The sequence below is a fragment of the Hemiscyllium ocellatum genome, chromosome 33, assembly GCF_020745735.1.
Source record: "Hemiscyllium ocellatum isolate sHemOce1 chromosome 33, sHemOce1.pat.X.cur, whole genome shotgun sequence".
In the NCBI taxonomy this organism is placed as follows: Eukaryota; Metazoa; Chordata; class Chondrichthyes; order Orectolobiformes; family Hemiscylliidae; genus Hemiscyllium; species Hemiscyllium ocellatum.
In genome coordinates this window covers 20,559,522-20,575,168 of record NC_083433.1, presented here as the reverse complement: position 1 = coordinate 20,575,168, position 15,647 = coordinate 20,559,522, and the positions used below count along the sequence as shown (strand labels likewise).

The 15,647-nt window shown below is 52.9% G+C and overlaps 4 non-coding genes and 2 pseudogenes across 4 annotated transcripts; all 6 read right to left on the bottom strand.

Moving 5' to 3' along the window:
* Positions 1 to 766: 766 nt before the first annotated feature.
* Positions 767 to 944, bottom strand: LOC132831940 (U2 spliceosomal RNA; annotated as a pseudogene).
* A 7,189-nt stretch (positions 945 to 8,133) lies between these two features.
* Positions 8,134 to 8,262, bottom strand: LOC132831955 (U2 spliceosomal RNA; annotated as a pseudogene).
* An 896-nt stretch (positions 8,263 to 9,158) lies between these two features.
* Positions 9,159 to 9,350, bottom strand: LOC132831786 (U2 spliceosomal RNA). The gene has a single exon (XR_009646738.1). It is a non-coding gene; the product is annotated as a U2 spliceosomal RNA (small nuclear RNA).
* A 1,818-nt stretch (positions 9,351 to 11,168) lies between these two features.
* On the bottom strand, positions 11,169 to 11,360 carry LOC132831775 (U2 spliceosomal RNA). Its single transcript, XR_009646727.1, has one exon. It is a non-coding gene; the product is annotated as a U2 spliceosomal RNA (small nuclear RNA).
* Positions 11,361 to 13,179: 1,819 nt separating this feature from the next.
* On the bottom strand, positions 13,180 to 13,371 carry LOC132831764 (U2 spliceosomal RNA). The gene has a single exon (XR_009646716.1). It is a non-coding gene; the product is annotated as a U2 spliceosomal RNA (small nuclear RNA).
* A 1,824-nt stretch (positions 13,372 to 15,195) lies between these two features.
* LOC132831753 (U2 spliceosomal RNA) lies at positions 15,196 to 15,387 on the bottom strand. Its single transcript, XR_009646705.1, has one exon. It is a non-coding gene; the product is annotated as a U2 spliceosomal RNA (small nuclear RNA).
* Positions 15,388 to 15,647: the final 260 nt, after the last annotated feature.

Below are 15,647 nucleotides of genomic sequence, written 5' to 3'. Positions count from 1 at the left end.
TCAGTGGTTAGTACGGCTGCCTGGTGGCACCAGGGAGCTGAAGCCAGTTCCAGCCTTGGGCGATCGTCTGCGTGAATAATCTTTACGTACAGACGTAGCTACTAAAGCAGGTCGCTTCCGTACAGTAGTTTGCGAAGAAACAAACAGAGATGGGGGTTTCACTCTATTCAGGAAACAGACCAAAGACATTTCTTTCTTGTTCAAGAAAATATTAGGATAAATTTGTTGCCTCGGGGGTGGGGGGGGAGGCGGGGGGGTTGGGAAGGGGCTGTGGGGGCTGATCTGATAGCCATTTGACATTGGCTGAGTCATGGGATCCCACAACCTGATTTGACTGTGTTAAAAATCCCACAACACCAGGTTTCAGCCCAACGGGGTTCTTTGAAATTACAGCAGTCACCCCACCCCCCGCCACCGCCGTACCATCGGTGGGATACGTTCCAAGAACGACCGCAGAAGCCCAAAACGGCAGACAAGGGCAAATCCATTCATTTAAATTGGCAAGTTACCTTCCTGGCAGGCCCCTGGTTCCAGAATGTTCCCTGTAGCACGTTGGGGTTACCCCTGTCCTGGCTTTCTGCGTGCTGCACCTTCATCAGGTAACTGCAGAGCAGGTTCATAAGACAGAAAACCCGTAACAAAAGACGATAGTTTCCTGCAACTGAAAAGACAATAGATGCAACAATCACTGACTGCCATCAACACGGCAAACTAGCAAAGGCAAGAGATTCACATTGCATTCACCTGCTTTTGAACTTGGGTAAGCGTTGGGTGCACCATTCCTGGAAACACTGCAATACCAGGCTGATACATGGAGAGGACAGAGCAAGCCCTTAAGCCATCTCCCTGCTCCAAAAATCCATTTAATACAAACACTCCCACCTTCGGGAGATATCAGCGATTAAACTGATAAGAACAGAATTTTTTTTTTATTTCAAAAATATACTTTATTCATAAAATATGCATAGAATAATTTGATACACTGTACATTAGGTAATGCCATTCATATTTCCACATTTACATACACAGCTCCGAATTGTCATTATTCCATACAGATCAGTGCATCTCTCACTCATATATTGAGCTGAGGCGACAGCAGAGCCCAAATGACTGCATGGGCCCCCTGCTTTTCTATCGACAGGCAGATGTTAAACGGTGGTCTTTCCCCACCGCGCCTTGGCGGCAGCTGCCCCAAGCTTCAGCGCGTCCCTCAACACGTAGTCCTGGACCTTGGAATGTGCCAGTCTGCAACACTCAGTCGGGGTCAACTCCTTCAGCTGGAAGATCAACAGGTTTCGGACCGCCCAGAGAGCGACCTTCACCGAGTTGATGATCCTCCAGGCGCAGTTGATGTTCGTCTCGGTGTGCGTCCCGGGGAACAGGCCGTAGAGCACGGAGTCCCGCGTCACGGCGCTGCTCGGGACGAACCTCGACAAATACCACTGCATTCCTCTCCAGACTTCCTCTGCATAGGCACATTCCAGAAGGAGGTGTGTGACAGTCTCGTCCCCCCCGCAGCCGCTTCGAGGGCAGCGTGCGGTGCGGCTGAGAGTCCGGGCGTGCATAAACGATCTCACAGGTAGAGCCCTTCTCACCACCAGCCAAGCCATGTCTTGGTGCTTGTTGGAAAGTTCTGGCGATGAGGCATTCTGCCAAATTGCTTTGACAGTCTGCTCAGGGAACCACTCAACAGGATCCGCCCTCTCCTTTTCCCGAAGGGTCTCGAGGACGCTACGTGCTGACCACTTCCTGATGGACTTGTGGTCAAAGGTGTTTTTCTTCAGAAATTTCTCCACGAAGGACAGGTGGTACGGAACGGTCCAACTACTCGGAGCGTTCCGCGGCTGCGAGGCCAGGCCCATCCTTCGCAACACCGGGGACAGGTAGAACCTCAGTACGTAGTGACACTTGGTGTTTGCGTACCGGGGATCCACGCACAGCTTGATGCAGCCACACACAAAGGTGGCCATCAGGGTGAGGGTGGCATTGGGTGTATTTTTTCCCCCGTTGCCCAGATCTTTGTACAGTGAGTCCCTTCGGACCCGGTCCATCTTTGAACTCCATATGAACTGGAAGATGGCCCGGACGACTGCAGCGGCGCAGGTTCTGGGAATAGGCCAGACCTGTGCCACGTACAACAGCAATGACAGTGCCTCACACCTGATGACCAGGTTTTTTCCCGTGATGGAGAGCGACCGTAGCCTCCATCTGCCCAGTTTCTGCCTCACTTTACTGATACGCTCCTCCCAAGACTTGGCGCACGCCCCAGCCCCCCCGAACCAAATACCCAGCACCTTCAGGTGGTCGGTCCTGACGGTGAAGGGGATCGAGGATTGGTCGGCCCAGTTCCCGAAGAGCATGGCCTCGCTCTTGCCTCGGTTTACCTTGGCCCCCGAGGCCCGTTCGAACTGGTCACAAATGCACATGAGTCTGCGCACGGACAGCGGATCCGAGCAGAAAACGGCGACGTCATCCATGTACAGGGAGGCCTTAACCTGCAGGCCCCCGCTGCCCGGAATAGTCACCCCTCTCAGGCTCGCATCCTTCCTGATGGACTCGGCAAATGGCTCTATGCAGCACACAAACAAGGCAGGAGAGAGAGGGCAGCCCTGCCTTACTCCAGATCTGACTGGGAAGCTATCTGATTCCCACCCATTGATTGAGACTGCACTGACAATGTTGGTGTAGAGCAGTCTGATCCAATTGCAGATTCCCTCCCCAAAGCCCATTTTGGAGAGAACATCTCTCATATACATGTGTGATATCCTGTCAAAGGCTTTCTCCTGGTCCAGGCTGATCAGGCAGGCGTCCAACCCTCTGTCCTGCACGTAGGCGATCGTATCCCTGAGGAGTGCGAGACTCTCAGCGATCTTCCTGCCTGGCACAGCACAGGTTTGGTCAGGGTGAATCACCGACCCCAGAGCAGACCTGACCCGGTTGGCAATTACCTTTGACAGGATTTTGTAATCTGCATTCAACAGTGTGATCGGTCTCCAATTTTTGAGTTCCTCGCTCTCCCCCTTCCGCTTATAGATGAGGGTGATGATGCCTTTCCTCATGGATTCGCTCATGGTACCTGCCCGAAGCATACTGACATACACCTCCAGCAGGTCCTGGCCAATCAAGTCCCACAGAGCGGAATAGAGCTCGACCGGTAAGCCATCGCTTCCGGGAGTTTTATTCTTTTCGAAGGACTCGAGGGCCTTGGTCAGCTCGTCCAGAGATAGCGGCTGGTCCAGCCTCTCGCGTGTTCTGTCGTCTAAGACCTCCGTGATAGACGACAGGAACGACTGGGAGGCCGCGCTGTCGGTCGGCTTCGCGTCATACAGACTGGCATAGAAGGATTTACTGATCCTCATGACGTCAGCCTGAGATGACGTTGTCGAGCCGTCTTCTTCCTTCAGGCTGCTGAGCACAGAGCTCTCTTTGTGCACCTTCTGGAAGAAGAAACGTGAGCACGTCTCGTCCTGCTCCACCGAGCGGACCCTGGACCGGAAGATTATCTTGGAGGCCTCTGAGGCAAAGAGCGAGGCTTGCTGGCCCTTCACCTCCTTGAGGTCCTCCGTGACATCGACCCCCATCGTCTGCAGCAGGAGCAGGTTCTGCATACTTTCCTGGAGCTGGGACAGTTTTCCCCGCCTCTCTCTCGCCTCCTGAACACCTTTGAGGATGAAGAACCTCTTGATGTTCCCTTTAACTGTTTCCCACCAGTCTGCTGGAGACTCAAAGAGGGGCTTCACGGTTCTCCAACCTGCGTAGTCCCTCTTGAGCTCCTCAATGTTTCCCGGGGTCAACAGCTTAGTGTTCAGCTTCCACGTTCCCTTACCCGCCCGCTGCTCGTCCTGTAGGTGACAGTCGGCCAGCAGGAGGCAGTGGTCAGAGAAGAACACCGGCTTGACGTCGGTGGATCTGACCGAGAGCGTTCGGGACACAAACAGGTAATCTATCCTTGAGCGGATAGACCCGTCTGCCCGTGACCAGGTGTATCTACGCTGCGCTCCGTCTGCAGGGGTGCTGAAGACGTCGTGCAGCTTGGCATCTTTTACCGCGTCCATCAGGGCTCTGGACGTGGCGTCCAGTTTACTGTCCCCCCCGCCGGATCGTCCATCTGCATCAATGATACAGTTGAAGTCTCCGGCCAGAATGACCGGCCTGGACGTAGCCAGCAACAGTGGAAGCTGCTGCAGGACGGCCAACCGTTCACTCTTACCCACTGGGGCGTACACATTGATCAGTCTCAGGGGAGCATTCCTGTACATAACGTCGGCGACGAGGAGGCGCCCGCCCACCACCTCCTTAACCTCGGAGATGGTGAAGTTGCTTCCTCGCAACAGGATACCCAGGCCGGAGGCGCGGCTATCGTTGCCCCCCGACCAAACTGACTGCCCATGGGCCCACAAGCTCGACCATCTCCTGTAGCTGCTGAGGTGCGGTATCCCACACTCCTGCAGAAACAGGAGGTCGGCTTTAACGCTGGCCAGGAAGGCCATCGTTGAAACACATCGCGTAGCCGATTTGATGCTACGCACATTGATGCTGGCAACTTTAAACCCCATTTTAACAATTTACAAGGTTAATAGTGTCCATTTGCTGCTGGTCTTGCTCCTCTGGGGTAGCTGCGTGCATCCCCGTGGTGACGGCAAACTGCTGGACCATCCCAGGGCTGAGGTAGCTGTCCGGCTCCACGCTGGAGCCATTTCCCCGCTCCGGTGTCTTTGTGTCAAGCCCAGGGTCCGCACCGTCCAGTTCTCCATCTGACAGTGGGGCTGTCACAGGACCGCTGCTCCCAGTTACCTGGAGCTGTGGGCCGGTGGACACCTCTTGGTTCTCACCGGGTAGGGGGAGGCCTTTACCCATCCCCACAGAGGGATCGTCTTTCCCTTCTTGGGTGGTGCTGCCCTCCTTTCTCCCCATGGCGCTCTGTCTCTTCCTCTGGTGGCGACCCTTCTTGCGCCCGTCCTCACCATCAGAAGAGCTGCCTGTATCCTCGGCTTGGAGGTGTCGTTTCCCCCTTCTCTGGGTGGCTTTGGGGCCCGAGACAGGTTTCCTCTTCCTATTTCTGACTGTGATCCAGTCATCTGCCTCCTTTGATTCCTCCTCTTCCATTTCCTCCGTCTGCCTTGAAGGAGCTTGGATCGGCTGCTGTACCTCCCCGCTGTCTGCCGTCTGCTCCGCTACCGCCTGCTCTTCCTTCTGGGTGTCTCCAGGCACCGTTTCCGTGCTATCTTGTGGTGCCCTGCTGGGCTTTGGCGGTCCCCGGCTCGTGTTGCCACCTCTGGCCATCTGTGCGTAAGTGGCGGCTCCTCGTCTTGGACAGGCCTTGTACATGTGGCCCGCCTCTCCGCACAGGTTACAGTTCTTGGCCTCCTTGCAATCCTTGGTCAGGTGGCCTTCCTGTTTGCAATTTCGGCATACAGTCACCTTACAGTCGGCCGCCATGTGGCCTGACCTCCCGCAGGTTCGGCACACCTTCGGCTGCCCTGCGTACGTCAGGTAACCTCTGCTTCCTCCGATGGCGAAGCTGGAGGGTGGGTGGAGGATGTTCCCGCTGCCATCGACCCTCAGGGTTACCTTGACCTGCCGCTTACTGGTCCAGATCCCGAAAGGATCGACCACATCGGTGCTTTCGCCTTCCACCTGGACATACCTCTTCAAGAAGGTGAGAACATCTGCCGCTGGGACGTAAGGGTTGTACATTTGGATTGTCACAACCCGACTCCTCTGCGCAGGAAGCACACACAACGGGACCGCCGACAAGATGGAGAACAGAGGTTCCCCTTCCTTCTCCTTGAAGACCTTCAGGAGCTGCTCACAATGCTTCACGCTCCTGAAGGTCACGTCGAAGTAGCCTGCCCCAGGGAAATCCTGCAGGCAGTACACGTCCGCTGCTGCAAACCCACAGCACTCCAGCAAAACCTTCTTCACAAACACCGTCCGATCGACCGGTGTGTGCTCCTCCACCTTCTTCACAGTCACCCTGACTGTGTTGCGAATGCCCTGGCCAGGGCTGCGAGCGGCTGCTGAGGCCATAGCTCTGAGGTTGGCTGATACCTGAATTGGCGTTAGGCCGAAGCCAGCATAAAGATCCACCAAGAGCAGGTCAGCACAACCAAACGATCCTCCAGCGGCCAATCACGATCCAGCGATGGTCTCCAGCAGCTCCAACGACTCGCAACACGAACCCCTTGGTTTTTCTCCCGCCAGCGCACTTCTGCAGCGTCAAACCTGCAGCTCTCGAGCAGAATCTCTTCCTCTGGACCTCAGGAACTACACATATTCCAAGCCAAAAGGCCGAGAAGCGATAGCACATCAATACTCCAACGGTGGAGGTCATATTTGCCGACTATCCTTTCCATCAGTTTGATGATATTCAAAGTTCCTTTATTCCCTTACCGTCTACCTTCCTTCCAAGATATCCAACCAGACCGGAAGATCACTCTGCAGCAGTCGCTGTGCTTTCCCCGTGCTTTTCTGTCCATCTGTTACGTAGCCGCGTAGGTCGCGCTGACGACCAATCAGATGGCACGGGCCGGAGCCACCGCACGTCAGGTCGACTGCAGAGAGGTTTCTCCCGGTGATCGGGGACAGCGGCGGCGGCAGGGTCATTCATTCCCCCGGCAGGGTCATTCATTCCCCCGGCATCTACAAGATTCACCAGAATTCCTCAGGCAGCACCTTGCAAACCCATGGCCAACGCAGCCTCGAAGGATGACGGCAGCAGATCCACGGGAACACCACCATTCGCAAGTTCTCCCCCCCCCCCCCCCCCCCCGAGACACTCGCTGTCCTGAATTGCAAATATGTCTTTGTTCCTCCGGTGTTACCGGGTCAAAATCGGGAATCCCCGCCCAAACAGCATCGCGGGGCTACCGACAGCACTTGGACTGCAGCGGTTCGAGAGAGCAGCTCACCACCAGGCTGATCTCGGCATGGGCGAGAAATGTTGGCCTTGACGGAAAGATCCTATTCATTGCCTCCCCTTGTGTTGGTGTAGCTTGCCCATAAATGCCAATCATCGTTTCCCTCACGTACAGGATTCGCTCCTCGGCATTCCGCATCAATCCGAAAAGTTGCGAAAAGCGAATTACGTCCGTGCACCCTTTCTTTATCGTCCACTCTCAATATCCTCTCTACTTGTATCCGACTCTCTGTGGAGAATGGGGAGGGAGCTGATCTCCCCGTGTAAACATGTCACGCTGCAAGCGCGCCTCATCACCCCCAGCAGCTCGATTCGACATCTCCGTTCACATTGCTGCAGATCGCTGACAACATTATAATCCGACCCAGTTGACAAACTGACAACTGTTTCGCTACTTGCACCGCTAATGATGACAAATCGTTCCAAATCGTACGGGTGGCACAGTGGATCAGTGGTTAGTACGGCTGCCTGGTGGCACCAGGGAGCTGAAGCCAGTTCCAGCCTTGGGCGATCGTCTGCGTGAATAATCTTTACGTACAGACGTAGCTACTAAAGCAGGTCGCTTCCGTACAGTAGTTTGCGAAGAAACAAACAGAGATGGGGGTTTCACTCTATTCAGGAAACAGACCAAAGACATTTCTTTCTTGTTCAAGAAAATATTAGGATAAATTTGTTGCCTCGGGGGTGGGGGGGGAGGCGGGGGGGTTGGGAAGGGGCTGGGGGGGCTGATCTGATAGCCATTTGACATTGGCTGAGTCATGGGATCCCACAACCTGATTTGACTGTGTTAAAAATCCCACAACACCAGGTTTCAGCCCAACGGGGTTCTTTGAAATTACAGCAGTCACCCCACCCCCCGCCACCGCCGTACCATCGGTGGGATACGTTTCAAGAACGACCGCAGAAGCCCAAAACGGCAGACAAGGGCAAATCCATTCATTTAAATTGGCAAGTTACCTTCCTGGCAGGCCCCTGGTTCCAGAATGTTCCCTGTAGCACGTTGGGGTTACCCCTGTCCTGGCTTTCTGCGTGCTGCACCTTCATCAGGTAACTGCAGAGCAGGTTCATAAGACAGAAAACCCGTAACAAAAGACGATAGTTTCCTGCAACTGAAAAGACAATAGATGCAACAATCACTGACTGCCATCAACACGGCAAACTAGCAAAGGCAAGAGATTCACATTGCATTCACCTGCTTTTGAACTTGGGTAAGCGTTGGGTGCACCATTCCTGGAAACACTGCAATACCAGGCTGATACATGGAGAGGACAGAGCAAGCCCTTAAGCCATCTCCCTGCTCCAAAAATCCATTTAATACAAACACTCCCACCTTCGGGAGATATCAGTGTTGATGGCAGTCAGTGATTGTTGCATCTATTATAATCCGACCCAGTTGACAAACTGACAACTGTTTCGCTACTTGCACCGCAAATGATGACAAATCGTTCCAAATCGTACGGGTGGCACAGTGGATCAGTGGTTAGTACGGCTGCCTGGTGGCACCAGGGAGCTGAAGCCAGTTCCAGCCTTGGGCGATCGTCTGCGTGAATAATCTTTACGTACAGACGTAGCTACTAAAGCAGGTCGCTTCCGTACAGTAGTTTGCGAAGAAACAAACAGAGATGGGGGTTTCACTCTATTCAGGAAACAGACCAAAGACATTTCTTTCTTGTTCAAGAAAATATTAGGATAAATTTGTTGCCTCGGGGGTGGGGGGGGAGGCGGGGGGGTTGGGAAGGGGCTGTGGGGGCTGATCTGATAGCCATTTGACATTGGCTGAGTCATGGGATCCCACAACCTGATTTGACTGTGTTAAAAATCCCACAACACCAGGTTTCAGCCCAACGGGGTTCTTTGAAATTACAGCAGTCACCCCACCCCCCGCCACCGCCGTACCATCGGTGGGATACGTTTCAAGAACGACCGCAGAAGCCCAAAACGGCAGACAAGGGCAAATCCATTCATTTAAATTGGCAAGTTACCTTCCTGGCAGGCCCCTGGTTCCAGAATGTTCCCTGTAGCACGTTGGGGTTACCCCTGTCCTGGCTTTCTGCGTGCTGCACCTTCATCAGGTAACTGCAGAGCAGGTTCATAAGACAGAAAACCCGTAACAAAAGACGATAGTTTCCTGCAACTGAAAAGACAATAGATGCAACAATCACTGACTGCCATCAACACGGCAAACTAGCAAAGGCAAGAGATTCACATTGCATTCACCTGCTTTTGAACTTGGGTAAGCGTTGGGTGCACCATTCCTGGAAACACTGCAATACCAGGCTGATACATGGAGAGGACAGAGCAAGCCCTTAAGCCATCTCCCTGCTCCAAAAATCCATTTAATACAAACACTCCCACCTTCGGGAGATATCAGCGATTAAACTGATAAGAACAGAAACTACACATATTCCAAGCCAAAAGGCCGAGAAGCGATAGCACATCAATACTCCAACGGTGGAGGTCATATTTGCCGACTATCCTTTCCATCAGTTTGATGATATTCAAAGTTCCTTTATTCCCTTACCGTCTACCTTCCTTCCAAGATATCCAACCAGACCGGAAGATCACTCTGCAGCAGTCGCTGTGCTTTCCCCGTGCTTTTCTCTCCATCTGTTACGTAGCCGCGTAGGTCGCGCTGACGACCAATCAGATGGCACGGGCCGGAGCCACCGCACGTCAGGTCGACTGCAGAGAGGTTTCTCCCGGTGATCGGGGACAGCGGCGGCGGCAGGGTCATTCATTCCCCCGGCAGGGTCATTCATTCCCCCGGCATCTACAAGATTCACCAGAATTCCTCAGGCAGCACCTTGCAAACCCATGGCCAACGCAGCCTCGAAGGATGACGGCAGCAGATCCACGGGAACACCACCATTCGCAAGTTCTCCCCCCCCTCCGAGACACTCGCTGTCCTGAATTGCAAATATGTCTTTGTTCCTCCGGTGTTACCGGGTCAAAATCGGGAATCCCCGCCCAAACAGCATCGCGGGGCTACCGACAGCACTTGGACTGCAGCGGTTCGAGAGAGCAGCTCACCACCAGGCTGATCTCGGCATGGGTGAGAAATGTTGGCCTTGACGGAAAGATCCTATTCATTGCCTCCCCTTGTGTTGGTGTAGCTTGCCCATAAATGCCAATCATCGTTTCCCTCACGTACAGGATTTGCTCCTCGGCATTCCGCATCAATCCGAAAAGTTGCGAAAAGCGAATTACGTCCGTGCACCCTTTCTTTATCGTCCACTCTCAATATCCTCTCTACTTGTATCCGACTCTCTGGAGAATGGGGAGGGAGCTGATCTCCCCGTGTAAACATGTCACGCTGCAAGCGCGCCTCATCACCACCAGCAGCTCGATTCGACATCTCCGTTCACATTGCTGCAGATCGCTGACAACATTATAATCCGACCCAGTTGACAAACTGACAACTGTTTCGCTACTTGCACCGCAAATGATGACAAATCGTTCCAAATCGTACGGGTGGCACAGTGGATCAGTGGTTAGTACGGCTGCCTGGTGGCACCAGGGAGCTGAAGCCAGTTCCAGCCTTGGGCGATCGTCTGCGTGAATAATCTTTACGTACAGACGTAGCTACTAAAGCAGGTCGCTTCCGTACAGTAGTTTGCGAAGAAACAAACAGAGATGGGGGTTTCACTCTATTCAGGAAACAGACCAAAGACATTTCTTTCTTGTTCAAGAAAATATTAGGATAAATTTGTTGCCTCGGGGTGGGGGGGGAGGCGGGGGGGTTGGGAAGGGGCTGTGGGGGCTGATCTGATAGCCATTTGACATTGGCTGAGTCATGGGATCCCACAACCTGATTTGACTGTGTTAAAAATCCCACAACACCAGGTTTCAGCCCAACGGGGTTCTTTGAAATTACAGCAGTCACCCCACCCCCCGCCACCGCCGTACCATCGGTGGGATACGTTCCAAGAACGACCGCAGAAGCCCAAAACGGCAGACAAGGGCAAATCCATTCATTTAAATTGGCAAGTTACCTTCCTGGCAGGCCCCTGGTTCCAGAATGTTCCCTGTAGCACGTTGGGGTTACCCCTGTCCTGGCTTTCTGCGTGCTGCACCTTCATCAGGTAACTGCAGAGCAGGTTCATAAGACAGAAAACCCGTAACAAAAGACGATAGTTTCCTGCAACTGAAAAGACAATAGATGCAACAATCACTGACTGCCATCAACACGGCAAACTAGCAAAGGCAAGAGATTCACATTGCATTCACCTGCTTTTGAACTTGGGTAAGCGTTGGGTGCACCATTCCTGGAAACACTGCAATACCAGGCTGATACATGGAGAGGACAGAGCAAGCCCTTAAGCCATCTCCCTGCTCCAAAAATCCATTTAATACAAACACTCCCACCTTCGGGAGATATCAGCGATTAAACTGATAAGAACAGAAACTACACATATTCCAAGCCAAAAGGCCGAGAAGCGATAGCACATCAATACTCCAACGGTGGAGGTCATATTTGCCGACTATCCTTTCCATCAGTTTGATGATATTCAAAGTTCCTTTATTCCCTTACCGTCTACCTTCCTTCCAAGATATCCAACCAGACCGGAAGATCACTCTGCAGCAGTCGCTGTGCTTTCCCCGTGCTTTTCTCTCCATCTGTTACGTAGCCGCGTAGGTCGCGCTGACGACCAATCAGATGGCACGGGCCGGAGCCACCGCACGTCAGGTCGACTGCAGAGAGGTTTCTCCCGGTGATCGGGGACAGCGGCGGCGGCAGGGTCATTCATTCCCCCGGCAGGGTCATTCATTCCCCCGGCATCTACAAGATTCACCAGAATTCCTCAGGCAGCACCTTGCAAACCCATGGCCAACGCAGCCTCGAAGGATGACGGCAGCAGATCCACGGGAACACCACCATTCGCAAGTTCTCCCCCCCCTCCGAGACACTCGCTGTCCTGAATTGCAAATATGTCTTTGTTCCTCCGGTGTTACCGGGTCAAAATCGGGAATCCCCGCCCAAACAGCATCGCGGGGCTACCGACAGCACTTGGACTGCAGCGGTTCGAGAGAGCAGCTCACCACCAGGCTGATCTCGGCATGGGTGAGAAATGTTGGCCTTGACGGAAAGATCCTATTCATTGCCTCCCCTTGTGTTGGTGTAGCTTGCCCATAAATGCCAATCATCGTTTCCCTCACGTACAGGATTTGCTCCTCGGCATTCCGCATCAATCCGAAAAGTTGCGAAAAGCGAATTACGTCCGTGCACCCTTTCTTTATCGTCCACTCTCAATATCCTCTCTACTTGTATCCGACTCTCTGGAGAATGGGGAGGGAGCTGATCTCCCCGTGTAAACATGTCACGCTGCAAGCGCGCCTCATCACCACCAGCAGCTCGATTCGACATCTCCGTTCACATTGCTGCAGATCGCTGACAACATTATAATCCGACCCAGTTGACAAACTGACAACTGTTTCGCTACTTGCACCGCAAATGATGACAAATCGTTCCAAATCGTACGGGTGGCACAGTGGATCAGTGGTTAGTACGGCTGCCTGGTGGCACCAGGGAGCTGAAGCCAGTTCCAGCCTTGGGCGATCGTCTGCGTGAATAATCTTTACGTACAGACGTAGCTACTAAAGCAGGTCGCTTCCGTACAGTAGTTTGCGAAGAAACAAACAGAGATGGGGGTTTCACTCTATTCAGGAAACAGACCAAAGACATTTCTTTCTTGTTCAAGAAAATATTAGGATAAATTTGTTGCCTCGGGGGTGGGGGGGGAGGCGGGGGGGTTGGGAAGGGGCTGTGGGGGCTGATCTGATAGCCATTTGACATTGGCTGAGTCATGGGATCCCACAACCTGATTTGACTGTGTTAAAAATCCCACAACACCAGGTTTCAGCCCAACGGGGTTCTTTGAAATTACAGCAGTCACCCCACCCCCCGCCACCGCCGTACCATCGGTGGGATACGTTCCAAGAACGACCGCAGAAGCCCAAAACGGCAGACAAGGGCAAATCCATTCATTTAAATTGGCAAGTTACCTTCCTGGCAGGCCCCTGGTTCCAGAATGTTCCCTGTAGCACGTTGGGGTTACCCCTGTCCTGGCTTTCTGCGTGCTGCACCTTCATCAGGTAACTGCAGAGCAGGTTCATAAGACAGAAAACCCGTAACAAAAGACGATAGTTTCCTGCAACTGAAAAGACAATAGATGCAACAATCACTGACTGCCATCAACACGGCAAACTAGCAAAGGCAAGAGATTCACATTGCATTCACCTGCTTTTGAACTTGGGTAAGCGTTGGGTGCACCATTCCTGGAAACACTGCAATACCAGGCTGATACATGGAGAGGACAGAGCAAGCCCTTAAGCCATCTCCCTGCTCCAAAAATCCATTTAATACAAACACTCCCACCTTCGGGAGATATCAGCGATTAAACTGATAAGAACAGAAACTACACATATTCCAAGCCAAAAGGCCGAGAAGCGATAGCACATCAATACTCCAACGGTGGAGGTCATATTTGCCGACTATCCTTTCCATCAGTTTGATGATATTCAAAGTTCCTTTATTCCCTTACCGTCTACCTTCCTTCCAAGATATCCAACCAGACCGGAAGATCACTCTGCAGCAGTCGCTGTGCTTTCCCCGTGCTTTTCTCTCCATCTGTTACGTAGCCGCGTAGGTCGCGCTGACGACCAATCAGATGGCACGGGCCGGAGCCACCGCACGTCAGGTCGACTGCAGAGAGGTTTCTCCCGGTGATCGGGGACAGCGGCGGCGGCAGGGTCATTCATTCCCCCGGCAGGGTCATTCATTCCCCCGGCATCTACAAGATTCACCAGAATTCCTCAGGCAGCACCTTGCAAACCCATGGCCAACGCAGCCTCGAAGGATGACGGCAGCAGATCCACGGGAACACCACCATTCGCAAGTTCTCCCCCCCCCCCCCCCCGAGACACTCGCTGTCCTGAATTGCAAATATGTCTTTGTTCCTCCGGTGTTACCGGGTCAAAATCGGGAATCCCCGCCCAAACAGCATCGCGGGGCTACCGACAGCACTTGGACTGCAGCGGTTCGAGAGAGCAGCTCACCACCAGGCTGATCTCGGCATGGGCGAGAAATGTTGGCCTTGACGGAAAGATCCTATTCATTGCCTCCCCTTGTGTTGGTGTAGCTTGCCCATAAATGCCAATCATCATTTCCCTCACGTACAGGATTTGCTCCTCGGCATTCCGCATCAATCCGAAAAGTTGCGAAAAGCGAATTACGTCCGTGCACCCTTTCTTTATCGTCCACTCTCAATATCCTCTCTACTTGTATCCGACTCTCTGGAGAATGGGGAGGGAGCTGATCTCCCCGTGTAAACATGTCACGCTGCAAGCGCGCCTCATCACCACCAGCAGCTCGATTCGACATCTCCGTTCACATTGCTGCAGATCGCTGACAACATTATAATCCGACCCAGTTGACAAACTGACAACTGTTTCGCTACTTGCACCGCAAATGATGACAAATCGTTCCAAATCGTACGGGTGGCACAGTGGATCAGTGGTTAGTACGGCTGCCTGGTGGCACCAGGGAGCTGAAGCCAGTTCCAGCCTTGGGCGATCGTCTGCGTGAATAATCTTTACGTACAGACGTAGCTACTAAAGCAGGTCGCTTCCGTACAGTAGTTTGCGAAGAAACAAACAGAGATGGGGGTTTCACTCTATTCAGGAAACAGACCAAAGACATTTCTTTCTTGTTCAAGAAAATATTAGGATAAATTTGTTGCCTCGGGGGTGGGGGGGGAGGCGGGGGGGTTGGGAAGGGGCTGTGGGGGCTGATCTGATAGCCATTTGACATTGGCTGAGTCATGGGATCCCACAACCTGATTTGACTGTGTTAAAAATCCCACAACACCAGGTTTCAGCCCAACGGGGTTCTTTGAAATTACAGCAGTCACCCCACCCCCCGCCACCGCCGTACCATCGGTGGGATACGTTCCAAGAACGACCGCAGAAGCCCAAAACGGCAGACAAGGGCAAATCCATTCATTTAAATTGGCAAGTTACCTTCCTGGCAGGCCCCTGGTTCCAGAATGTTCCCTGTAGCACGTTGGGGTTACCCCTGTCCTGGCTTTCTGCGTGCTGCACCTTCATCAGGTAACTGCAGAGCAGGTTCATAAGACAGAAAACCCGTAACAAAAGACGATAGTTTCCTGCAACTGAAAAGACAATAGATGCAACAATCACTGACTGCCATCAACACGGCAAACTAGCAAAGGCAAGAGATTCACATTGCATTCACCTGCTTTTGAACTTGGGTAAGCGTTGGGTGCACCATTCCTGGAAACACTGCAATACCAGGCTGATACATGGAGAGGACAGAGCAAGCCCTTAAGCCATCTCCCTGCTCCAAAAATCCATTTAATACAAACACTCCCACCTTCGGGAGATATCAGCGATTAAACTGATAAGAACAGAAACTACACATATTCCAAGCCAAAAGGCCGAGAAGCGATAGCACATCAATACTCCAACGGTGGAGGTCATATTTGCCGACTATCCTTTCCATCAGTTTGATGATATTCAAAGTTCCTTTATTCCCTTACCGTCTACCTTCCTTCCAAGATATCCAACCAGACCGGAAGATCACTCTGCAGCAGTCGCTGTGCTTTCCCCGTGCTTTTCTCTCCATCTGTTACGTAGCCGCGTAGGTCGCGCTGACGACCAATCAGATGGCACGGGCCGGAGCCACCGCACGTCAGGTCGACTGCAGAGA